Source organism: Xyrauchen texanus, chromosome 4, assembly GCF_025860055.1.
Source record: "Xyrauchen texanus isolate HMW12.3.18 chromosome 4, RBS_HiC_50CHRs, whole genome shotgun sequence".
NCBI lineage: Eukaryota > Metazoa > Chordata > Actinopteri > Cypriniformes > Catostomidae > Xyrauchen > Xyrauchen texanus.
The window spans coordinates 50,668,008-50,677,630 of record NC_068279.1 but is presented as its reverse complement, the minus strand read 5'-3'; the positions used below and the strand labels follow the sequence as shown (position 1 = coordinate 50,677,630).

Below are 9,623 nucleotides of genomic sequence, written 5' to 3'. Positions count from 1 at the left end.
TTTATGTAAATCTGTGGCTTTTCTTAGTACATACACATTAAAAGAAATTAAATACACTCTATTTTTGTGTGTTTATTTTCATTGTTTAAAAATGTCACAGCAGTTTTATTTTAGAAATATACAAACAACTTTCCATTTTTGTAAAAAAATAAAAATAAAAGTTAAATATTTTTTCATTTGTGTTTTGTCTGTGAGGATAATTCATACATTTCATAAAAAATAAAGAATTTAAATATTCACAAAAAATCGATCTAGGCCTTTGCTTTGGAGCAAAGGCTATTTAAACTTTTTAAAATTCTAAGTCCAAAAGATCTTCCACTTAAAACATATTTGATGGGATCAGACTAGGCAGTCTATGTACAGTGATATTTAATGCAATTTCTCAATTTTTGAGATGTAAAGACAAAAAATATATGAATACAGTTGCACTAAGACCTGAGTAGATGGTTTCATTGATCAAATTTAACATGGTTATTATATGTGTCATAAATGAATTGTTCATAGATATGTATTCAGAGCCTACACAATAAGTTTTAGGTAGGAAGGCATTTTCTCAAAACTACAAGTCCAAAACAGTATGATGGGCACCAGATATTATGTCCATGTACAAACATTTTCATTAAGTCTTTTAGATATGAAACATAATTACGATTATTCTGATTGGTCAGGAATGTGCTGGACATACGTTTGAATCAATGAAAGTCAATACATTAAGTGAACACCTCATATTTTTCAGGCCCACTGATAGTGGTTAGATGGTATCTGTCATATTAAAGCATACCTTAAATAACATTTAAAATTATAAAGACCATAGGAGCAAGAAAATAATGAAAGACAATTCAATTCCAAAAACCAAGCAAATTTATTAAAAGAAAACTCAAGTACAGACCAGAAAAAACTGAAGATATATGAACACGCAAACAATTGAAAGTACTTATATACTCATCAAAAGAAATATTCAACCAATAAAGCAACCTTCACAGAATGAAGTGTTCAAAGTGTTCAGTGAAGAAAGTGGTCCACATTTAGTGTCCAAGAAATAAAAAAAGTTCACAGCTTTGCACAGCGTTTCAGAATAGCACATTTGACTCTTTTTCCCGCTCGCTTGTGTTTGTCCAGTCCATGAACTGTGTGGGCCTTGGAGACAACAACCTTTTTCATTTTCATTGGTGATATTTGGCCCTGCGATGGACTGGCGACCTGTCAAGGGTGTCCCCCGCCTTTCGCCCAATGTTAGCTGGGATAGGCTCCAGCCCCCCGCGACCCTGTACACAGGATAAGCGGTTGACGATGGATGGATGGATGGATGGATGGTGATATTTGGTTTTGCTTGAAACGTGTCTGTAAGGCTGACTCGATGGGTTTAAGTAAAACCAATGGCCGGCCTCTTCTTACTTGGTATTTTCTCCTAAGAGGCTGGACTGAGGATTTGGGCTGATCTGACTCAGCTTTCCCTGTTTCCTCCTCTGAGTCAGTTGCACCGGCAGGACTTGGCTCGTCTTTGTCTTCCTGTTCAAGAAAAGAAATGGAGAGGAATTCGTTATCGTTCAATCACATTTGACACCATTGACTCAAACGGTTATTGGAGATCAACAGACTCCTGGTACTGGACAGCCATCTCCTCAGGGGTGGTGCTGCCTGAGGTCATTGGGGAGTTGGCTGGTGATTCCTTTGTTGGAGCACGTTTTCGGGGAAGATGTCTTTTTGGTTCCATGTGCTTTCTCTTCCCTTGTGCCTTGGTACCCGGAGAGCGCTCGGTCCCCTGGAGCACAGTTTCAAAAAGTCTGCGATGTTCCATGGCCTGCTTGGTGTTGAGGTTTACCGCATAAAATTTGTCTGCTGTCTTCACATTGTGGCACATAAATCTTGATACCTTAAGCCAGTCCTCAGTGTTATGTGTGAACTTTGCCTTGAAAAAGAGAGAAAAACAAAGCCAATGGGTAAACCGAAGACCTACACAGAATGCTATAGAAGCATGCACTCACTTGACAAAACTCGTACATGGCTTGCAATGGAGGTCCGCAGATCTGTAAAGGTGGGACATCCAGGCACCCCATCAACTTCCATGCTTCCTGGAAATGATTGTTTAGGTTTTTCCATGGCTTTAAAGATGATGTAAAGAATAAATTCCCACTACCTCCTCAATGGTCATGTTCTGATACACGCCCCCACAGTGACCATAAATGGACGCAAAAAGAACCAAAAAATGGCCGTAAAAGCTCAAGTGAACTCTGGAGGCAGGGTCGCTCTCCAGCTGGGCTGCACACAAAACAGAGCAATATAAAATCACTTTCAGCATCTTGTGAATAAATTGAGGTAAAATAAATGAAATCACAACTTACTGAGAATATCAGGAATTGCCTCCCTCGCCAGCTTTTGACATCTTAACAAGGTGGCTTTGTCAATTATGTTCTCCTCCTTACTTTGCTTTACACTCATTTGGTGTAAAACAACACCTCTTGTCAAAAATCTCAAAAGGGTTCTCATCTCCCTACTTATACCCACGAGCACCTGCTTCGAGAGATGACAGGACGGTGGAGGGGTCTCCCTAATGAAGTCATACATACCAAGTAACGTTTTTTACATCATGCTCAATTGTTGTCTCTTTGATCTTCATCTGCCTCAACGACATGATCCAACTGCACACAGACAAACAAAACATTACTCTTTCATTGTAAACAAAGCTAGAATCACATTGACACTAGCATGTGCAGAACAGAACTTATGATCGTATCCTGGCTGTTTTGTTGAGGAAGACGAGGCTGGCCATGTTTGTCTTCCCAACCAACATGTGAGAAATTAAATTCTTGATGTGGTAAATCTGACAATTCACATCTCTTTTAATTTGTAAGAAGGATCGGGACCCTGCCTGTGCTGTCTAAACTCTTCGAGCAGCTCATCTAAATATGAAACAAGAACGAAAATCAAAGCAAATTAGTAAAGTATCTGGAAAAAGTGTTTGGAAAAACTTTCAAGTCACACAGTGCAGGACTTTGACTTACTTAGTGCTGCTACATGTTCAGGGAAGGGAGGGGGTAGTTCAGTGGTGTAGGGCTACTGGCTGGAGGAAGGCTGCATACTGGAAGAGGGCTGCTGGCAGATGGAGGGCTCCTCTTCAGGGTGGAAGGGGCTGGTACAAGACAACGGGGGAAGCTCACCAGACCCTGGAGATTCCTCACTCTCTTCCGGCCCAAAAGAGGCAATTAGATTTTGGACAGCCTGACTCTTTCCTCCTCTTCAGCTTGCGATACCTCTTTGTGATATTTTTTACCGCATCTGTCAGCGTGTCCACCTGCATGTTCAAATCTGCACCTGTTTTTGCATCTTGTCTTTATAAGTTTTGCACGCTGCGTTATTGCACACATCTTGCTGCTCATTATCCTCAAAGGGCAATTGTGGATCCTCCGGTTGTGCCTCACCCTCCTCCAGATCAAGAGTTGAAATCATCGACACCTCAGGTTCTGATGAGCACAGCAAGTTCAGAAATGATTTTTTTTCTTTTGCACGCTCTCATGGCTTCAACTTTACCAAATTGTGAAAGCTCAGTGTGAGTTTGCAGGTGCCGGTCAAGTCTAGTCGTCTCAATCCCACACCCTGGAACAGGGCAACTTCCTTTGCGGACATTGACCTGTCCAGACTCCAATGACAAAAGCAGCCTCCTTTGTTTACCACCTTGTGAAAGACAACCAAATGCTGGCTCAGCCGAACGCATGCTCTAAAACAGAGAGGACAAGATGAAAGAGGCATTGTGACACGATCAAACCAAGGTTAGAGAAGTGTTTTGGGAGAGTCTTGTTTTGACTTTAACTAGGCTTCTGTTCTCCTCCCACTGGGGGCGTGGCTGTATATTTTGAAGTTAAAAGAATACTGTGGGCGTGAGTCTAATTTTAAGTAACTACAGTGTAATAGATAACTTACTTTAAATTAAACTCATAAGCTCTTTAGTAGTAAAATTTGGAGTAAAAAAAGTATAATTTCAAGTAAAAATACATGTTATAACAGTGTCCAAATTTTCAAGTAAAAATACATGTTATAACAGTGTCCGAATTTTCAAGTCTCTCCAATCTTTTTGAAATTCACACCATGGAATGTGTACACCAAGACAAGAAGAGGACCGTGAGTTTCAGCTTCCAATGTCATCCAGAAACTGAAATCTGGACATCCCACGTACAGCCTATCCCATTCAAAAATTTAGGCTGTTCATGGACAGAGGAATTTTGAGGTTACAAAGGTTGCATATTGTTCAGGGGGACTTGTAGAAAATAGGTAGTCAGGTGACATCAAAGGGGGTCTGTGGAAACTGGTGGGTGCCCCCCCAACTTTGGGGGCATAAAATAGATTGCAGGGGGGGGTAGGCTGTGAGGGCAGGAAGACACCACCCCATGGAAAGCCGACGAACTGCGAAAGCCGAAGGCAGATTTTGGCGAATGTCATGAAGCATCCACAAAGTGCGTCCACAGACTGCACTTTAGGCTGTTCAGACACCCCCCAGTTGGACTTCCTTCCCTTAGGACCATACACGCAAGTCAATACACATTATGTGAGTAAAGTTTGGTTTGACTACTTCTGTGTATTGTGTCCAAAGACAAGATCCAAACACTTCGTTTTGATTTCATGTCTCTTTTAATATCCTTTGTTGTTTAAAGTCAATTATTGTTCAAAAAGTCAAAAGAATCAATAATTCTAATCACGCATCATTGAAAGGATGATGTAAAAATATCTGCCGAACATCTCTCATTAATGTGTGCTGCACTCATTCAACTGTAAATACTTGCTCGAGGAGCTGCCGGTTCTCTAAAAACAAACTAGGGCGTTTTCACACCTTGTTCATTTGGGCACTCCAAGCTCTCTCATATAAAGTGTATATGTGAACAACCCAAGTGGTCTCAGAGCCACAGATCTCAGGAGGAGGTCTAAGTATGGTTATTTTGTGGGTCTTTTTGTGGTTCGATTGATTTGTGCGATGTGAAAGCGAAGAGGTACCAATCTGCTTAGCATTTCATGATATAAGGCTAGCAAAACATAGCTGCATTACATACTTCATATTCCAGTCACAATTTACTGTCCACATATGGGAATTTCAAGCGAATATAGATATTCCATGATTCCATGATTTGTTTTTGTGTCTCATATTCCATTCTTATTGTATTATTTCAGCACCAAAAAAACTGACCGGCCACATTCAGAGCAGAGCGTTAAGATGAACCACTTTAAAGTGCTCTGATGGACATACCATCTACGGAGGTTTGCGTCAAACTCCCACAAAATACAAACAAGGATTTTTATAGTTTCACTTTATTTAAATATTTTTGCACAATGGCATATTCTTGGCTCATACACATAATGTAAATGACATGCAGAAGACACTTGGCTGCATCACTGCCTGGTACGGCAATAGTACCGCCCATAACCGCAAAGCCCTGCAAAGGGTGGTGCGAACTGCCAGACACATCATCAGAGGTGAGCTTCCCTCCCTCCAGGACATATATACCAGGCGGTGTGTGAAAAAAGCTCGGAGGATCATCAGAGACTCCAGCCACTCAAGCCATGGACTGCTACCATTAGGCAGGCGGTATCGCAGCATCAGGACCTGCACCAGCCGACTACATGACATCTTCTTCCCCCAAGCCATCAGACTTTTGAACTCTTGATCTCTCACGATCAATATACATCAGCACTGCACTTTATTAATCTTATTATCTCACACTGGACTGTCATAAATTATATTCTCTTTACAATACATCCTACTATATATTTGTTTTTTATAGACTTTATATACTTTTTTATTGTATGTGTATTCTATATTGTGTGTATTGTTTACTGTACATGTGTTGTGTAATTATGTGTACATTAGATATGTAAATTGTGTCGTGTAAATATGTTGTTTATTGTAAATTGGTATATTTATCATCACTGTCATGACTGCAATGTTGCTCTGAACTGCACACAAGACTTTCACCCACTGCTGCACTTGTGCATTTGGTCGTGTGACAATAAAGTTATTTGATTTGACTTGCTTGCTCCATTACTCTCGAGATTATAGATAAAGAAACATATTTTCAAATGCACATAGAATTAAAAAATGTTTTCCTTCATGTGAAGGAAAGGTTTTATCAAAGAGCCTTAACATAACGTGAGAGAGTGAAAAATGTAGGACAGAAATAGAGTATACATTATAAATATTGCATAATGTAATATAATTGGCGGTATTGTCTGGGTTTCATAAATGATATAACATACAATTTACTTTTATGTAGTTCTATCCCTGTGCAATAATTTTTAATGAAAAATGTAATACTTTTTAAAGCCTTAAATGTAAACATATAGCCCCATTTTATTATGATTTCAAGTTAAATATCAATAAATTACTACTTAAGGTGCAGGCCTAACTGTAATAAACATACATACACCTTAAGAAGTATGACTATTTGTATGACAACTGCTTATCATAATAACCACAATTATTTATGAAACATTTTTGTCAGCCGAATGTTATAAGTCACGACAGCCTGCTGCAATGGGGTCCGAGTTCTTAAGGTGCTGTGGTGTGAACAACAAGGGGTCTGAGACCACATTAGCGTGAATAGGACCAAAAAAGAAACTAGGTCCTCTTTTAAGTCCACTTACATTGTGAACACCAAAAGCACTGAGGTTATTTGTGGCTGGTTCCCTTTCTAGTTCACTTTAACCGAACTGGGTTTTGTTCACTTAAAACGTACTATATGTGAAACCACCCTTAAAGAGATATTTTAATGCCATATCAATGTAAATACTTTGTAAGTCGTACAAATTTTGCATATAAACAAATATAAAAAATAAGTGTAATAAACGTAAATATTAACAGGGCGATCATACATTATGGAATATATGAACTTCAACAAACACTGTAAATACTGAAGAATCTAACAAATAGGCTTTTGACGCATCTATGCATGGGTTTGTAAAAAAAAATGTGTGCAAAGTCCTGCCCTATAAAAAAAAAAAAATGTACATAGTAAATTTGATAAAGTACACTTAAATGTTACATGTGGAATTCTATTTTCATCATTAAGTTCCAACTTTGTGAATATTTTGCTATAAATGTGTATGAAATTTCAAACAGTGACATCAGCTTGTATCATTATTATAAATGTAATTTCATGACATCATATACATTTATGTGAAATTTGTACATTTTTATAAAGTTAAAACGTGATTACAATGATGAAAAGCGAAAAATTAAATAAAATATACACTGAAATACTATACGAATACTATATATTGTATATTTTAATATTCACCTTTCCGGTTTGCTCTATATAATTTTTAGTTGCATTACGCTTACATGTCGAAAAAAGTCTGGAGAGTAAAAACAAACATGTACTAGCCAATGGCTATTATTTCTCCAATGTGTCTGTAGCAGATTGATAATGGATGTATGGGATTGTAATGGATGCTCGCTAATCTTGTGTCTTCAGTGCCCAAATGTTTAATAAGTGTTATTAGAAGAAGTATTGTCACACAGTGGTAAATATTCTAGTCTCCCAGCATTTTTGGAGCATGTTGCAATCAACTGATTTGAAGTGAGTGAAATAAAAAATTAAAAATTATATTCACCAGGTAAAACATTAAGTGTTGTTGTAGTGCTTTCAATATAGCACATGGTGAATCAAATTTACAAATCATTCCTTTTTGTTTTTATGAGCATTTTCCATACTGTCCCAAGTTTTTCGGAATTGGGGTTAATGGTACGTAAAATATTCATATATTTTATATATATATATATATATATAATAAATATTATGATGATTGTTAGAAATAATAGTCTTCTAAACCATAGCAGTGCCTTTTTTCTCCGTCTTTTATTGAGTCGTGAATGAATCAATACAAAGCATTGAATCCAACGTTGGGGAGCGAACAAAATATGCAGCTCAGCTTGTCTTATGTGTGGCATGCAAAGATATACTGCAATAGTGAAGGGGAGTTCACAGCTCTAACCAATAAGAGCATACATTACCTCATATTGATATCACATATAACAATTCCATATGGCAAAAGTTCCTTGTGAGCCTTCGGACCTATATGGTAAAGACTTCTTGGTCCTCGAGAGCCTCTCGGACCTTTGCCATACATACATAATACAATGTACACACAACACAATGTATACACAGAAAAAGAGAGGAGGGGGCTCTTACAACTCCATGCTAATATGAAACAGATGTTTGATAATGCATACACAGCATTTCTTTCTTGGACAGAGCTGAAATAGAAATACCATTTCTTACAATGATATTATTACCTTTGAGCTGAAATTGATAAGATTGTTTACCTGAAGGGCAGAAACCGATGCATTTCTCTTCTCTGATATGATAACATCAGGCAGTTTCTGGTCTTGTCTTGGAGGCGGAGGGGCCATTTTTATCCTAAATCTACAGAGACATATGAATATCAGAGAAACAGCTATGAATTTGTAGCATCTTCAATTCCTAAGGTTTACACATAAACAAACTGATGTCTAATAATAAAAATGCTCTCTAGAATGAGAGCATCCCTTCCCACGAATACTACATGCCACTGACGAGTTATACTAAGTCATAGTTCATGGCTGTGATGTAAACTAAGGGAAATTAGCCAGTTAAAAACAAAAGGGAGGCGCACTTCGATATGTCCCGGCCCAACTTCCTGTTTCAATATGAAATACGTCAACAAAACTACCTTTTGTATTTCTGGCGAGACACCAACACCCCCCAACTCTACCCAGCCAGGTAGTGTCAGGTCCACAATTTTGGGTCGTCCCACTTCTTCCTGTTTCCATTTCTCTTTTAGGAAATCAGACATGACATCATCTCCAGCAACAGCCTCCTTGATAATGTTGATCTGTTCATCATGATCCTAACACAAAAGGGAAAGCATTTTAAAAAGCAGCAAAAGGCTGTAAATAGTGTTGGTAGGAGTTTCAAATCCCTTTGTGTGATTTATTGTGTGATTTATTGACTCTGATGAAACCATTCACTGCTAAACTAAATGTCAAAGTTAATAGAGCACAACAGTTGGGTTCTGGAATTAAAAATCCCATTAATTTTCTCCATAGGTGGATTCATTTTTAACAACAAACTCCGAGGTTATTTATTGATGGTATATGCTTCTGTTGAATCCAACAGTCTGTTATGTAAAAATAAAAATAAAAACATGTTTAACAGCAGAATTTTTGGTAAAGAACTACACTACCCATGAAGAGAAACGCTCGACCAGAGAATCACAGCCAACAAAGAGCACCAAACAAGTGCTGAAGCTACGGCTCACTCGCATGACATACTGTAAATGCTACAATTGAATCGATCTTCCTTCGCTCTCAAACCACTTATATATTTGATAATATCTGTATATTTTGAAAATAATCAATAAATATTATCTATCTATACTGTATGTATATACTGTATACATATCTATCTACTTGTACTAATAAATGTTAAATAAATAATTTTAATTTTTCTATAGTTTTAAAATTGATTACATCATTCACAATGCTTCATGGGACTCATTCTTGTACCTTGTGTCTTTGTCTGAATTTCAAATAATTTTTTTGCTTCAAATCAAAGTTTGTAAGGTTGTGATTCACCTCAGAGCAGGTTGGTTTGGTTCAT

The 9,623-nt window shown here is 37.7% G+C and overlaps 1 pseudogene; it reads right to left on the bottom strand.

Moving 5' to 3' along the window:
- Positions 1-323: 323 nt before the first annotated feature.
- Positions 324-9,623, bottom strand: part of LOC127641643 (U3 small nucleolar RNA-associated protein 14 homolog A-like) — a 27,222-nt pseudogene continuing 17,922 nt past the window's right edge.